The following is a 19,103-nucleotide window of genomic DNA, read 5'->3' on the forward strand; positions in this document are numbered from 1 at the left end:
TATTTCGTATACTGTTTTAACACGACCCCATCAATAGCACATAACTATTGTCCATACGAACTTGTCTTTGGTAAAACAAATAATTTGCCAAATCAATTTAATAGCATAACTAATATAGAACCCATATATAATGTAGATGATTATGCTAAGGAAAGTAAATATAGATTAGAAGTAGCCTATAAAAGAGCTAGAATTATGATAGATGAACATAAAGAGAAAAATAAGAAACTTTATGATCAGAAAGCAAGGAACTTAGATATATTAGTAGGAGATAAAGTTCTATTAAAAAACGAAACAGGTCATAAGTTAGACTCCAAATATACAGGTCCGTATAAAGTAACGGAAATAGGAGAAAATAATAACATTATAATAACTAATAATAAAAATAAAAAGCAAACTGTTCATAAAGACAGATTAAAAATTGCGACGTCGTAAATATTTATAGTATGATCATACATAGGCATAAAAATAAAAATAATAATAATAATAATAAAAAAAAAAAAAATTTTTCTTTTTGAGGTTTTACTTAAAAATTCTCACTACATAGATGTACTTAAAAACAATCATAACACAATTTTTAATAATGTATAAACTACCTTTAAAATAACTTCATAATATTACGTTATTTTTCAAAAGGAAAGAGATGTAGTATGCACACATATCGGTTAACCACTGTATTCATAATATACAATTAATAAAAAACCAGGAAATTCAAAAAGGCATTTATGTTGCAAACACAGTTGCAACAACCAAAAATGCATTTGTCCGATTGCTAAATAGAAATAATAAAGATCAAATAGTAAATATAAAAGATCTACAATATGAATCACTTTCGAACTATGACATAGTTCAAACCAATCCTAAAGCAAGAGAAAAAACTGTCATGTCTCAATTAACAAAAAATTTTCCACCACAATTCAAATCTACACTAACAGATTTATGCACCAAGTATAGCGATGTATTCGGACTCGAAACCGAATCAATCACAACAAATAATTTCTACAAACAAAAGCTAAGATTGACAGATGATGAACCAGTATATATTAAAAATTATAGAAATCCTCATAGTCAACTTGACGAAATTCAAGTACAGGTAGAAAAATTGATTAATAACAAGATAGTCGAACCGTCTGTGTCCCCATATAACAGCCCACTTTTGTTAGTTCCAAAGAAATCTCTTCCTGGTTCTGACAAGAAAAAATGGCGATTAGTAATTGACTATGGTCAAATTAATAAAAAATTGTTGTCCGATAAATTCCCACTACCTAGAATTGATGATATTTTAGATCAACTAGGTAGAGCAAAATATTTTTCATGCCTAGACTTAATGTCAGGTTTTCATCAAATTGAACTCTAAGAAAGTTCAAGAGATGTAACGTCTTTTTCAACGAGCAATGGCTCATATCACTTCACGCGATTACCATTCGGTCTAAAAATAGCACCAAATTCTTTTCAGAGAATGATGACTATAGCTTTCTCTGGACTTAAACCTTCTCAAGCATTCCTGTATATGGATGATTTAATAGTTATTGGTTGTTCCGAAAAACATATGGTTAAAAACTTGACTGATGTTTTTGAGAAATGCAGGAAATACAACCTAAAGCTACATCCAGAAAAATGTTCATTTTTCATGCATGAAGTCACATTTTTGGGACACAAATGCACAGATAAAGGAATTTTGCCAGATGACAAAAAGTATGACGTCATCAAAAATTATCCAGTCCCACACGATGCGGACAGTGCTAGACGATTTATTGCATTTTGCAATTACTATAGACGTTTTATCCAAAATTTGGCCGAATATTCTCGTCACATAACAAGATTATGTAAAAAAGATGTAAAATTCGAATGGACATCTGAATGCCAGCATGCCTTCGAACATCTCAAATCGGCATTAATTAATCCCAACTTATTACAATATCCAAATTTCAGCAAAGAGTTTTGCATAATAACGGATGCAAGTAAGCAAGTGTTAACTCAATGCAAAAAAGGTCTCCAACTTCCAGTGGCATATGCATCAAGAGCGTTCACAAAGGGTGAAAGTAATAAAAGCACAACAGAACAAGAATTGGCAGCAATTCATTGGGCAATAACTCATTTCAGACCATATATTTATGGTAGACATTTCACTGTCAAAACAGACCACAGACCACTTACATACCTGTTCTCTATGATAAATCCGAGCTCTAAACTAACTCGTATGAGACTTGAATTAGAGGAGTATAATTTTACAGTTGAGTATCTAAAGGGAAAAGACAACTATGTAGCTGATGCGTTATCAAGAATAACCATCAAAGAACTACAAGAAATTAACAGAAATATAAAGAAAGTCACTACAAGATATCAAAGTAGACAAAAATCCTGCGCAGGAGATAAAGAAATAGAATTGCCTAACCAATCTATAGAAAAAGCTTCAAAGCCCAACGTATATGAAGTCATCAAAAATGACGAATTACGTAAAGTAGTGACCTTGCATATAAAAAATATGCTATGTTTCTTTAAACATGGTAAGAAAATTGTTGCAAGATATGATGTTAGCGATTTATATACTAATGGAATACTTGATTTAGGTCATTTTTTCCAAAGGCTTGAAATGCAAGCCGGTATAAATAAAATCAGCCAACTCAAAAAAAAATATCTTTGAACATGTTTCAATTGATAATTTCAAAATAATGGGCAATAAAATATTAAATTCATTGAGAGTAGCGCTACTCAACCCGGTGACCCTAATAGAAAAATTAAAAGAAAAATAAGCTATATTGTCTACATTTCATGACGATCCAATACAAGGAGGTCACGCAGGCATCACAAAAACCTTGGCCAAGGTCAAAAGATACTATTACTGGAAAAGGTATGTCTAAAGATATAACTGAGTACATTAAAAAATGTCAGAAATGCCAAAAATCAAAAGTGACAAGAAATACAATAACTCCTTTAACAATAACAGAGACCCCAATAAAAGCTTTCGACAGGGTGATAGTGGACACTATAGGTCCACTACCAAAATCAGGAAATGGCAATGAATATGCAATCACACTAATATGTGATTTAACTAAATATCTAGTTGCCATACCAGTTGCAAACAAAAGCGCAAATACTGTCGCTAAAGCAATTTATGAATCTTTTATTCTAAAGTACGGTCCAATGAAGACGTTCATTACGGACATGGGAACAGAATATAAGAATTCAGTTATAAATGACTTGTGCGAATATCTTAAAATAAAAAATATAACATCAACTGCACATCATCACCAGACAGTTGGAACGGTCGAAAGAAGTCACCGAACTTTCAATGAATATATACGTTCATACATATCGGTTGATAAAACTGATTGGGACGTATGGCTTAAATATTTCGTATACTGTTTTAACACGACCCCATCAATAGCACATAACTATTGTCCATACGAACTTGTCTTTGGTAAAACAAATAATTTGCCAAATCAATTTAATAGCATAACTAATATAGAACCCATATATAATGTAGATGATTATGCTAAGGAAAGTAAATATAGATTAGAAGTAGCCTATAAAAGAGCTAGAATTATGATAGATGAACATAAAGAGAAAAATAAGAAACTTTATGATCAGAAAGCAAGGAACTTAGATATATTAGTAGGAGATAAAGTTCTATTAAAAAACGAAACAGGTCATAAGTTAAACTCCAAATATACAGGTCCGTATAAAGTAACGGAAATAGGAGAAAATAATAACATTATAATAACTAATAATAAAAATAAAAAGCAAACTGTTCATAAAGACAGATTAAAAATTGCGACGTCGTAAATATTTATAGTATGATTATACATAGGCATAAAAATAAAAATAATAATAATAATAATAAAAAAAAAAAAATTTTTCTTTTTGAGGTTTTACTTAAAAATTCTCACTACATAGATGTACTTAAAAACAATCATAACACAATTTTTAATAATGTATAAACTACCTTTAAAATAACTTCATAATATTACGTTATTTTTCAAAAGGAAAGAAATGTAGTATGCACACATATCGGTTAACCACTGTATTCATAATATACAATTAATAAAAAACCAGGAAATTCAAAAAGGCATTTATGTTGCAAACACAGTTGCAACAACCAAAAATGCATTTGTCTGATTGCTAAATAGAAATAATAAAGATCAAATAGTAAATATAAAAGACCTACAATATGAATCACTTTCGAACTATGAAATAGTTCAAACCAATCCTAAAGCAAGAGAAAAAACTGTCATGTCTCAATTAACAAAAAATTTTCCACCACAATTCAAATCTACACTAACAGATTTATGCACCAAGTATAGCGATGTATTCGGACTCGAAACCGAATCAATCACAACAAATAATTTCTACAAACAAAAGCTAAGATTGACAGATGATGAACCAGTATATATTAAAAATTATAGAAATCCTCATAGTCAACTTGACGAAATTCAAGTACAGGTAGAAAAATTGATTAATAACAAGATAGTCGAACCGTCTGTGTCCCCATATAACAGCCCACTTTTGTTAGTTCCAAAGAAATCTCTTCCTGGTTCTGACAAGAAAAAATGGCGATTAGTAATTGACTATGGTCAAATTAATACAAAATTGTTGTCCGATAAATTCCCACTACCTAGAATTGATGATATTTTAGATCAACTAGGTAGAGCAAAATATTTTTCATGCCTAGACTTAATGTCAGGTTTTCATCAAATTGAACTCTAAGAAAGTTCAAGAGATGTAACGTCTTTTTCAACGAGCAATGGCTCATATCACTTCACGCGATTACCATTCGGTCTAAAAATAGCACAAAATTCTTTTCAGAGAATGATGACTATAGCTTTCTCTGGACTTAAACCTTCTCAAGCATTCCTGTATATGGATGATTTAATAGTTATTGGTTGTTCCGAAAAACATATGGTTAAAAACTTGACTGATGTTTTTGAGAAATGCAGGAAATACAACCTAAAGCTACATCCAGAAAAATGTTCATTTTTCATGCATGAAGTCACATTTTTGGGACACAAATGCACAGATAAAGGAATTTTGCCAGATGACAAAAAGTATGACGTCATCAAAAATTATCCAGTCCCACACGATGCGGACAGTGCTAGACGATTTATTGCATTTTGCAATTACTATAGACGTTTTATCCAAAATTTGGCCGAATATTCTCGTCACATAACAAGATTATGTAAAAAAGATGTAAAATTCGAATGGACATCTGAATGCCAGCATGCCTTCGAACATCTCAAATCGGCATTAATTAATCCCAACTTATTACAATATCCAAATTTCAGCAAAGAGTTTTGCATAATAACGGATGCAAGTAAGCAAGTGTTAACTCATTGCAAAAAAGGTCTCCAACTTCCAGTGGCATATGCATCAAGAGCGTTCACAAAGGGTGAAAGTAATAAAAGCACAACAGAACAAGAATTGGCAGCAATTCATTGGGCAATAACTCATTTCAGACCATATATTTATGGTAGACATTTCACTGTCAAAACAGACCACAGACCACTTACATACCTGTTCTCTATGATAAATCCGAGCTCTAAACTAACTCGTATGAGACTTGAATTAGAGGAGTATAATTTTACAGTTGAGTATCTAAAGGGAAAAGACAACTATGTAGCTGATGCGTTATCAAGAATAACCATCAAAGAACTACAAGAAATTAACAGAAATATAAAGAAAGTCACTACAAGATATCAAAGTAGACAAAAATCCTGCGCAGGAGATAAAGAAATAGAATTGCCTAACCAATCTATAGAAAAAGCTTCAAAGCCCAACGTATATGAAGTCATCAAAAATGACGAATTACGTAAAGTAGTGACCTTGCATATAAAAAATATGCTATGTTTCTTTAAACATGGTAAGAAAATTGTTGCAAGATATGATGTTAGCGATTTATATACTAATGGAATACTTGATTTAGGTCATTTTTTCCAAAGGCTTGAAATGCAAGCCGGTATAAATAAAATCAGCCAACTCAAAGTGGCACCGTGGGAAAATATCTTTGAACATGTTTCAATTGATAATTTCAAAATAATGGGCAATAAAATATTAAATTCATTGAGAGTAGCGCTACTCAACCCGGTGACCCTAATAGAAAAATTAAAAGAAAAATAAGCTATATTGTCTACATTTCATGACGATCCAATACAAGGAGGTCACGCAGGCATCACAAAAACCTTGGCCAAGGTCAAAAGATACTATTACTGGAAAAGGTATGTCTAAAGATATAACTGAGTACATTAAAAAATGTCAGAAATGCCAAAAATCAAAAGTGACAAGAAATACAATAACTCCTTTAACAATAACAGAGACCCCAATAAAAGCTTTCGACAGGGTGATAGTGGACACTATAATAGGTCCACTACCAAAATCAGGAAATGGCAATGAATATGCAATCACACTAATATGTGATTTAACTAAATATCTAGTTGCCATACCAGTTGCAAACAAAAGCGCAAATACTGTCGCTAAAGCAATTTATGAATCTTTTATTCTAAAGTACGGTCCAATGAAGACGTTCATTACGGACATGGGAACAGAATATAAGAATTCAGTTATAAATGACTTGTGCGAATATCTTAAAATAAAAAATATAACATCAACTGCACATCATCACCAGACAGTTGGAACGGTCGAAAGAAGTCACCGAACTTTCAATGAATATATACGTTCATACATATCGGTTGATAAAACTGATTGGGACGTATGGCTTAAATATTTCGTATACTGTTTTAACACGACCCCATCAATAGCACATAACTATTGTCCATACGAACTTGTCTTTGGTAAAACAAATAATTTGCCAAATCAATTTAATAGCATAACTAATATAGAACCCATATATAATGTAGATGATTATGCTAAGGAAAGTAAATATAGATTAGAAGTAGCCTATAAAAGAGCTAGAATTATGATAGATGAACATAAAGAGAAAAATAAGAAACTTTATGATCAGAAAGCAAGGAACTTAGATATATTAGTAGGAGATAAAGTTCTATTAAAAAACGAAACAGGTCATAAGTTAAACTCCAAATATACAGGTCCGTATAAAGTAACGGAAATAGGAGAAAATAATAACATTATAATAACTAATAATAAAAATAAAAAGCAAACTGTTCATAAAGACAGATTAAAAATTGCGACGTCGTAAATATTTATAGTATGATCATACATAGGCATAAAAATAAAAATAATAATAATAATAATAAAAAAAAAAAAAATTTTTCTTTTTGAGGTTTTACTTAAAAATTCTCACTACATAGATGTACTTAAAAACAATCATAACACAATTTTTAATAATGTATAAACTACCTTTAAAATAACTTCATAATATTACGTTATTTTTCAAAAGGAAAGAGATGTAGTATGCACACATATCGGTTAACCACTGTATTCATAATATACAATTAATAAAAAACCAGGAAATTCAAAAAGGCATTTATGTTGCAAACACAGTTGCAACAACCAAAAATGCATTTGTCCGATTGCTAAATAGAAATAATAAAGATCAAATAGTAAATATAAAAGATCTACAATATGAATCACTTTCGAACTATGACATAGTTCAAACCAATCCTAAAGCAAGAGAAAAAACTGTCATGTCTCAATTAACAAAAAATTTTCCACCACAATTCAAATCTACACTAACAGATTTATGCACCAAGTATAGCGATGTATTCGGACTCGAAACCGAATCAATCACAACAAATAATTTCTACAAACAAAAGCTAAGATTGACAGATGATGAACCAGTATATATTAAAAATTATAGAAATCCTCATAGTCAACTTGACGAAATTCAAGTACAGGTAGAAAAATTGATTAATAACAAGATAGTCGAACCGTCTGTGTCCCCATATAACAGCCCACTTTTGTTAGTTCCAAAGAAATCTCTTCCTGGTTCTGACAAGAAAAAATGGCGATTAGTAATTGACTATGGTCAAATTAATAAAAAATTGTTGTCCGATAAATTCCCACTACCTAGAATTGATGATATTTTAGATCAACTAGGTAGAGCAAAATATTTTTCATGCCTAGACTTAATGTCAGGTTTTCATCAAATTGAACTCTAAGAAAGTTCAAGAGATGTAACGTCTTTTTCAACGAGCAATGGCTCATATCACTTCACGCGATTACCATTCGGTCTAAAAATAGCACCAAATTCTTTTCAGAGAATGATGACTATAGCTTTCTCTGGACTTAAACCTTCTCAAGCATTCCTGTATATGGATGATTTAGTAGTTATTGGTTGTTCCGAAAAACATATGGTTAAAAACTTGACTGATGTTTTTGAGAAATGCAGGAAATACAACCTAAAGCTACATCCAGAAAAATGTTCATTTTTCATGCATGAAGTCACATTTTTGGGACACAAATGCACAGATAAAGGAATTTTGCCAGATGACAAAAAGTATGACGTCATCAAAAATTATCCAGTCCCACACGATGCGGACAGTGCTAGACGATTTATTGCATTTTGCAATTACTATAGACGTTTTATCCAAAATTTGGCCGAATATTCTCGTCACATAACAAGATTATGTAAAAAAGATGTAAAATTCGAATGGACATCTGAATGCCAGCATGCCTTCGAACATCTCAAATCGGCATTAATTAATCCCAACTTATTACAATATCCAAATTTCAGCAAAGAGTTTTGCATAATAACGGATGCAAGTAAGCAAGTGTTAACTCAATGCAAAAAAGGTCTCCAACTTCCAGTGGCATATGCATCAAGAGCGTTCACAAAGGGTGAAAGTAATAAAAGCACAACAGAACAAGAATTGGCAGCAATTCATTGGGCAATAACTCATTTCAGACCATATATTTATGGTAGACATTTCACTGTCAAAACAGACCACAGACCACTTACATACCTGTTCTCTATGATAAATCCGAGCTCTAAACTAACTCGTATGAGACTTGAATTAGAGGAGTATAATTTTACAGTTGAGTATCTAAAGGGAAAAGACAACTATGTAGCTGATGCGTTATCAAGAATAACCATCAAAGAACTACAAGAAATTAACAGAAATATAAAGAAAGTCACTACAAGATATCAAAGTAGACAAAAATCCTGCGCAGGAGATAAAGAAATAGAATTGCCTAACCAATCTATAGAAAAAGCTTCAAAGCCCAACGTATATGAAGTCATCAAAAATGACGAATTACGTAAAGTAGTGACCTTGCATATAAAAAATATGCTATGTTTCTTTAAACATGGTAAGAAAATTGTTGCAAGATATGATGTTAGCGATTTATATACTAATGGAATACTTGATTTAGGTCATTTTTTCCAAAGGCTTGAAATGCAAGCCGGTATAAATAAAATCAGCCAACTCAAAGTGGCACCGTGGGAAAATATCTTTGAACATGTTTCAATTGATAATTTCAAAATAATGGGCAATAAAATATTAAATTCATTGAGAGTAGCGCTACTCAACCCGGTGACCCTAATAGAAAAATTAAAAGAAAAATAAGCTATATTGTCTACATTTCATGACGATCCAATACAAGGAGGTCACGCAGGCATCACAAAAACCTTGGCCAAGGTCAAAAGATACTATTACTGGAAAAGGTATGTCTAAAGATATAACTGAGTACATTAAAAAATGTCAGAAATGCCAAAAATCAAAAGTGACAAGAAATACAATAACTCCTTTAACAATAACAGAGACCCCAATAAAAGCTTTCGACAGGGTGATAGTGGACACTATAATAGGTCCACTACCAAAATCAGGAAATGGCAATGAATATGCAATCACACTAATATGTGATTTAACTAAATATCTAGTTGCCATACCAGTTGCAAACAAAAGCGCAAATACTGTCGCTAAAGCAATTTATGAATCTTTTATTCTAAAGTACGGTCCAATGAAGACGTTCATTACGGACATGGGAACAGAATATAAGAATTCAGTTATAAATGACTTGTGCGAATATCTTAAAATAAAAAATATAACATCAACTGCACATCATCACCAGACAGTTGGAACGGTCGAAAGAAGTCACCGAACTTTCAATGAATATATACGTTCATACATATCGGTTGATAAAACTGATTGGGACGTATGGCTTAAATATTTCGTATACTGTTTTAACACGACCCCATCAATAGCACATAACTATTGTCCATACGAACTTGTCTTTGGTAAAACAAATAATTTGCCAAATCAATTTAATAGCATAACTAATATAGAACCCATATATAATGTAGATGATTATGCTAAGGAAAGTAAATATAGATTAGAAGTAGCCTATAAAAGAGCTAGAATTATGATAGATGAACATAAAGAGAAAAATAAGAAACTTTATGATCAGAAAGCAAGGAACTTAGATATATTAGTAGGAGATAAAGTTCTATTAAAAAACGAAACAGGTCATAAGTTAGACTCCAAATATACAGGTCCGTATAAAGTAACGGAAATAGGAGAAAATAATAACATTATAATAACTAATAATAAAAATAAAAAGCAAACTGTTCATAAAGACAGATTAAAAATTGCGACGTCGTAAATATTTATAGTATGATCATACATAGGCATAAAAATAAAAATAATAATAATAATAATAAAAAAAAAAAAAAATTTTTCTTTTTGAGGTTTTACTTAAAAATTCTCACTACATAGATGTACTTAAAAACAATCATAACACAATTTTTAATAATGTATAAACTACCTTTAAAATAACTTCATAATATTACGTTATTTTTCAAAAGGAAAGAGATGTAGTATGCACACATATCGGTTAACCACTGTATTCATAATATACAATTAATAAAAAACCAGGAAATTCAAAAAGGCATTTATGTTGCAAACACAGTTGCAACAACCAAAAATGCATTTGTCCGATTGCTAAATAGAAATAATAAAGATCAAATAGTAAATATAAAAGATCTACAATATGAATCACTTTCGAACTATGACATAGTTCAAACCAATCCTAAAGCAAGAGAAAAAACTGTCATGTCTCAATTAACAAAAAATTTTCCACCACAATTCAAATCTACACTAACAGATTTATGCACCAAGTATAGCGATGTATTCGGACTCGAAACCGAATCAATCACAACAAATAATTTCTACAAACAAAAGCTAAGATTGACAGATGATGAACCAGTATATATTAAAAATTATAGAAATCCTCATAGTCAACTTGACGTAATTCAAGTACAGGTAGAAAAATTGATTAATAACAAGATAGTCGAACCGTCTGTGTCCCCATATAACAGCCCACTTTTGTTAGTTCCAAAGAAATCTCTTCCTGGTTCTGACAAGAAAAAATGGCGATTAGTAATTGACTATGGTCAAATTAATAAAAAATTGTTGTCCGATAAATTCCCACTACCTAGAATTGATGATATTTTAGATCAACTAGGTAGAGCAAAATATTTTTCATGCCTAGACTTAATGTCAGGTTTTCATCAAATTGAACTCTAAGAAAGTTCAAGAGATGTAACGTCTTTTTCAACGAGCAATGGCTCATATCACTTCACGCGATTACCATTCGGTCTAAAAATAGCACCAAATTCTTTTCAGAGAATGATGACTATAGCTTTCTCTGGACTTAAACCTTCTCAAGCATTCCTGTATATGGATGATTTAATAGTTATTGGTTGTTCCGAAAAACATATGGTTAAAAACTTGACTGATGTTTTTGAGAAATGCAGGAAATACAACCTAAAGCTACATCCAGAAAAATGTTCATTTTTCATGCATGAAGTCACATTTTTGGGACACAAATGCACAGATAAAGGAATTTTGCCAGATGACAAAAAGTATGACGTCATCAAAAATTATCCAGTCCCACACGATGCGGACAGTGCTAGACGATTTATTGCATTTTGCAATTACTATAGACGTTTTATCCAAAATTTGGCCGAATATTCTCGTCACATAACAAGATTATGTAAAAAAGATGTAAAATTCGAATGGACATCTGAATGCCAGCATGCCTTCGAACATCTCAAATCGGCATTAATTAATCCCAACTTATTACAATATCCAAATTTCAGCAAAGAGTTTTGCATAATAACGGATGCAAGTAAGCAAGTGTTAACTCAATGCAAAAAAGGTCTCCAACTTCCAGTGGCATATGCATCAAGAGCGTTCACAAAGGGTGAAAGTAATAAAAGCACAACAGAACAAGAATTGGCAGCAATTCATTGGGCAATAACTCATTTCAGACCATATATTTATGGTAGACATTTTACTGTCAAAACAGACCACAGACCACTTACATACCTGTTCTCTATGATAAATCCGAGCTCTAAACTAACTCGTATGAGACTTGAATTAGAGGAGTATAATTTTACAGTTGAGTATCTAAAGGGAAAAGACAACTATGTAGCTGATGCGTTATCAAGAATAACCATCAAAGAACTACAAGAAATTAACAGAAATATAAAGAAAGTCACTACAAGATATCAAAGTAGACAAAAATCCTGCGCAGGAGATAAAGAAATAGAATTGCCTAACCAATCTATAGAAAAAGCTTCAAAGCCCAACGTATATGAAGTCATCAAAAATGACGAATTACGTAAAGTAGTGACCTTGCATATAAAAAATATGCTATGTTTCTTTAAACATGGTAAGAAAATTGTCGCAAGATATGATGTTAGCGATTTATATACTAATGGAATACTTGATTTAGGTCATTTTTTCCAAAGGCTTGAAATGCAAGCCGGTATAAATAAAATCAGCCAACTCAAAGTGGCACCGTGGGAAAATATCTTTGAACATGTTTCAATTGATAATTTCAAAATAATGGGCAATAAAATATTAAATTCATTGAGAGTAGCGCTACTCAACCCGGTGACCCTAATAGAAAAATTAAAAGAAAAATAAGCTATATTGTCTACATTTCATGACGATCCAATACAAGGAGGTCACGCAGGCATCACAAAAACCTTGGCCAAGGTCAAAAGATACTATTACTGGAAAAGGTATGTCTAAAGATATAACTGAGTACATTAAAAAATGTCAGAAATGCCAAAAATCAAAAGTGACAAGAAATACAATAACTCCTTTAACAATAACAGAGACCCCAATAAAAGCTTTCGACAGGGTGATAGTGGACACTATAATAGGTCCACTACCAAAATCAGGAAATGGCAATGAATATGCAATCACACTAATATGTGATTTAACTAAATATCTAGTTGCCATACCAGTTGCAAACAAAAGCGCAAATACTGTCGCTAAAGCAATTTATGAATCTTTTATTCTAAAGTACGGTCCAATGAAGACGTTCATTACGGACATGGGAACAGAATATAAGAATTCAGTTATAAATGACTTGTGCGAATATCTTAAAATAAAAAATATAACATCAACTGCACATCATCACCAGACAGTTGGAACGGTCGAAAGAAGTCACCGAACTTTCAATGAATATATACGTTCATACATATCGGTTGATAAAACTGATTGGGACGTATGGCTTAAATATTTCGTATACTGTTTTAACACGACCCCATCAATAGCACATAACTATTGTCCATACGAACTTGTCTTTGGTAAAACAAATAATTTGCCAAATCAATTTAATAGCATAACTAATATAGAACCCATATATAATGTAGATGATTATGCTAAGGAAAGTAAATATAGATTAGAAGTAGCCTATAAAAGAGCTAGAATTATGATAGATGAACATAAAGAGAAAAATAAGAAACTTTATGATCAGAAAGCAAGGAACTTAGATATATTAGTAGGAGATAAAGTTCTATTAAAAAACGAAACAGGTCATAAGTTAAACTCCAAATATACAGGTCCGTATAAAGTAACGGAAATAGGAGAAAATAATAACATTATAATAACTAATAATAAAAATAAAAAGCAAACTGTTCATAAAGACAGATTAAAAATTGCGACGTCGTAAATATTTATAGTATGATCATACATAGGCATAAAAATAAAAATAATAATAATAATAATAAAAAAAAAAAAAATTTTTCTTTTTGAGGTTTTACTTAAAAATTCTCACTACATAGATGTACTTAAAAACAATCATAACACAATTTTTAATAATGTATAAACTACCTTTAAAATAACTTCATAATATTACGTTATTTTTCAAAAGGAAAGAGATGTAGTATGCACACATATCGGTTAACCACTGTATTCATAATATACAATCACATTGTATCACTCTGTTGTAATGTGTACATAAACAGTTCAGCCCAAGCGTATGTTGAGGGCAACGTACCTATTTTGCATGATCAGCAGTACTCACGCTGGCCAAGCGCTGACCGCTAATATGTGTGCCTATAGCACCCCTCCTCCAGCACCGTCGCTCGGCGACAATATATATATATGTAGGAAACGCATATAAGCGTCGCTGCGCTGCAGGCTATGCCGGCAGCGCTGCTCCTCGACTTAGGCTAAGAAACCATTGTATTTAGATCGCCAGATTATTGACGAATTAACTTCGAATGGAGCGGGACCTTCCCTGCTCCTACAAATCAAATAAAAAGTGAATATAAACTGAAAACCAATCTTTTAACTGGGAGCTACAACAATCCCAGCTGACTGCGAGATCCGAGATTTTCCAGGAGCGCCAACTCGGTGCACCCGACTACTCGAGCGCGCCCGCAACTATCACCGTTTGTGTTTGTGAGTATGTAGTAAAATGTAGTAAAATCTGGTGAGAGTTTTAATATGTTAAAGTTTTTCGGAATTTTCGGAAGTTTTAGTAATTTAGGATTAAAAATGCCAAGTGTTGTTAACTGAATTCCAAGTTCAATATCTTCTATATATTCGGTAAATTGTTGTAAATTGAATAATAAAATGTTTAGTCTTTGTTCAATTTTATTTCTCGCACTTAATAAATGGATTAATTCTATGCCTTTATTTACTGTTTTTTTGACTTCGTTGAGTTCATTAGCTTTGACTCCATTTTCGGACAAATTGTAAATTTTAATTCTAACTCTTCTTTATCTGCTTGATCTAATGATTCAAAAAGGTATTTATACATTATGCCCATAAAATTAGCTAAGCCGCGTTTACTGCGCTTTGCTATTCTTATGCCATTCATTTCACTTTTTAATTTTTCTACTAAATATTGAGCTTGGGGTAGAGTTTCATGTTCTTCTGATTGTTATATTTACAGATAAGTAATGATACTCGTAATTAGTTGGTAAGCTTATTTTTTTTTTTTTTTTTTATTTCGCACGGGTCCTACGGCCACACCTCCCGCCCAACCGACCGAGGGGCGCTGCCGTGTATCGTAAGGCTCGATTCGCGAGAAGATATAGACGCGATATAAAAAATAGAATAGGAACGAGGAAATGAATATAATGTGGAATAACTATGTTAAATATTAGTGTTAGTAGGATCTAATTATGTAATAGAAAAGATAAAATCGATTGCTTTAATAGCGGCAGAGAGTCAAGATTACAGATAATAGGATAAAGTCTATTATAGTCAGAACATACAACTCTGTAAGGGTCATGCAACTCATAATTAGATCTACAATGATTTAAGATAAGGGGTATATAGTTTCTAGTGACTCTACTTGGAACCGAGAAGTTAAGCCGACTAATCAAGTCGGGACTCTCAACATCCCCACGAATAAGCTTACTGTTCCAAGCATAGTTCTACGGTTAGCTAGGGACGGTAAATTAATTAAAAGTAGTCTACTGGAATACGGAGGTAATATACGGTTTGCATCCCAATGTAGGCGCCGCAAGGCAAAAAGTAAGAAGTTTTTTTGGACCGATTCAATGCGGTCCGAGTGGACTGCGTATTGTGGACTCCAAACAGGTGATCCGTACTCGAGAATCGGACGGACTAACGAAATAAATAGGGTTTTAGTCAAGTAAGGGTCTTCAAATTCCTTAGACCCCGTTTTTATAAAACCAAGCACACCCCTGGCCTTATTGACAATTTACGAAATATGGTCAGAAAATTTTAGTTTTGGGTCCAGAAGAACACCAAGATCATCAACTCGTGTTATTCTGTCCAGAGAGCACCCACTTAGAGTGTAAGTCGTGCGTATTGGGTTGGCACGACAAAAGGTCATAACTTTACACTTGGAGCCATTTAAGTCTAATATGTTATCACGGCACCATATTTGAAATCGGTCTAGATCGGATTGTAAGTCCAAATGGCAAGGAGTGTCCTTGTACTGGACTTGTTGTGTCCTGTTGTGTCCTGCCATTCAGATAGCTTGAAATCCAATTTAGAAGATCAACAGGGAAACCTATAAGATCAAGTTTTCTTATTAGAAGGTAATTATTAACAGAATCAAATGCTTTACTAAAATCAGTGTAGATGACATCAGTTTGAAGATTATTTTTGAAACCCTGTATTACGAAAGAAGTTAGCTCCAAGAGGTTAGTGGTTGTAGATCTGCGTTTCATAAAACCGTGTTGACACGGTGATATGATTGATATGATATGATCTACAAAGGTGCTGCAAATGAGGAGTGATAACATCTTCGAAAAGTTTTGGGATAGCCGACAATTTAGAGATTCCTCTGTAATTGCTTGCATCCAGTTTGCTACCTTTTTTGTGAAGAGGAATCACAACGGACTCCTTCCATATATGAGGGAATTGTGAAGATTCCAAAGATAAGGTAAACAGTTTCAGTAGAGGCTTGCACAAGGCTTCCGCACAGAATCTGAGCACACAGCCAGGGATTCCATCGGGACCTGCCGAATAGACCGGTTTAACACGCTGAAGATCGTTAAGCAGTGAGCTTTCGTTTATAGTGGGGCAAAATATTAGATTCGACTTAGATACCGCATAATAGTATGGCTGTTCGGAATGAGGTAAAGTTGAATATGTAGTTTGAAAAAACTTGGCGAATAGATCGGCTATTGCCTGATCCGATGTAACCGTAGGGTTTTCAAAAAATAGCGAGGAAGGGTGAGAACTTGTTTTTCGCTTAGTGCTAACGAAATTATAAAACTGTTTCGGATCCTGTGCAAATTGGAACTTACAACGGTTTAAATAATTTTTGTAGCACTGAGCATTAAGCACGGTAAAGTTTAACCGAGCGCTTAAATATTTACAAAGGATGGACTGAGAACCGGTATTTTTAAATTTCATATAGAGTCTGGACTTTACATTTCTTAGGTGTGTCAACTCTTTATTAAACCAAGGAGGTTTAGAGATTGACGGATAGTACATCGGAACACAAGATTTAAAAAATGATTTAATTGCGGTATAAAACATATTAATCGCATCCGCCATTATGTTGCAGGAGTAAAGATCGGACCAAATAAAGCCAGCTATAAAATTGTTTAGCCTCCGAAAATTTGCCTTGCGAAAACAGAGAATTCGTTTTGTTGACTTCTCTGAATTTACTTTTAATACCGTACCTAAGTCGATTTCCACCTCGAAAGTAGGATGATATTGATCTTCAGGTTGAGTAAGAGGTATTACCCTGGACAGAAACACACATTCAGGACTTGTTACAAAACATAGATCCAAAAGTCGACCAAGAGAATTTGGAATATAATTAACTTGCGATAGCGATAAGTCGAGCAAGCCGTCAATAAAGTCATGTTGTGCTAAAGGGAGAAGGATATTCGATTGTTTTTCTGGGGACCACATTGTGCCAGGTATATTAAAATCACATAGAACTACCAATTGGTCCCTGTCAGAAAGTTTATTCAAGATGGACTGGATAGCGGACAGATGATTCTGATATTCTGGGAATTCAGAAGATGGCGGCATATAGGAGCACGTAATATAAACTGATCTGTCGGAAAAAGACAGCTTTACACATACGAATTCCGAGTTACAGGAATCGTCCAAAAGTAACTCCTCCGACGCGAGGGTAAATCTAACCGCAATTAAGACTCCACCTCCCCGTCTGGAGGGACGGTCAAACCTATATATAGTGTACATACCTGGGAAGACTTCGGAGTTAAGTATCTCCGGCTTTAACCCAGTCTCTGTGAGCACTATTATATGGGATGCAAATGAAAGACTATCACAATACAATTTGATTAATTTGCTATGCAAGCCTCTAACATTTTGATAGGAGATAGTAAGTTTTGTATTTAGTTTTTTGAAGAGGAAGAAGATGAAGAGGCGGATGGTGCAGTGGTCTGGCCACGTGAGGGAAGTTTAATTCCCACGGGCACCTTTTTCTTATTTTTGATCTTAGCTTCAAACTCTTTTACCACCATACTATCCGGCCAAAAATCACCCGAACATATGGTCGAAAAGAGCTCGTTTGAGACAGTTATCTTGAAAGATGATATGTCCCTAGCGTAAGAGAAGTTAAATTTTTCCACTTTTATATTATCGGCTTTTGTTTTGTCTTGTATATAAGACAATACATCCGACGATGTTTGATCAGGGGAAAGCCGAGAAACAAATCCAGTATTAAATATCAGTATTGATCCAGTATTAAATATTATGTAGACATTTTTGGCTTGAATTGGATTTACTTCAAGTCTTTGTCCTTGGGCATATCGGGTAGAGCATAGTAACAAATAGAAAAGGGTCATCAAGAATTTGTTGTTATGTTGGATTGTCTTGATCGTTTGGGGTTGTGCTGGAATTATTATCATATTTAGTTTTATTATTTTTCTTTTTATATTTTAATTTGTAGTGAGTAATTTTTCTTCCTCTGTTCTTTTCTTCATAGTGTTTATCAACTATTTGTGTAATTTCTCCTGTTTTCCTAAATGGGTTTGTTTTCTTAGTTTTTACTAATGGTGCTTGTCTATATCTATCTATTTTGAATTCCTTTTGTGTTTCATTTTACTTGTTATCTTGCTTGTTATCTACTTTATTTTTCTGGGTATCGTATCCAGATCTTCTTGCCTACTTAAAAATATCGGCTGGAATTATCCAGTTGTGTTATGCTTAATTTTATGATTGTATAAATTATTTAACGATTGATCGCACCGTCTTGCGATATTGTCGTCGTCAGGTTTCCGCCAGAGGTGAACGGCTTCCTTTGCTGGCTGCTCTGGGGAGTCCGGGGAGCAGGAGATTATTATTTACGTTGAGAGGGACTTTCCTCTTTTAACTGCCAGCCGTGTGGCCTGGCAGAGTAAGTAATAAATATGTGTTTTACGACGCTTAGTCTAAGTTGATGAGCTGCCGTTCTTCATTCTGGTAAATGCAAATTCAAACTTA

The sequence above is a fragment of the Drosophila sechellia genome, unplaced genomic scaffold, assembly GCF_004382195.2.
Source record: "Drosophila sechellia strain sech25 unplaced genomic scaffold, ASM438219v1 2R_2, whole genome shotgun sequence".
NCBI classification, from domain to species: Eukaryota; Metazoa; Arthropoda; class Insecta; order Diptera; family Drosophilidae; genus Drosophila; species Drosophila sechellia.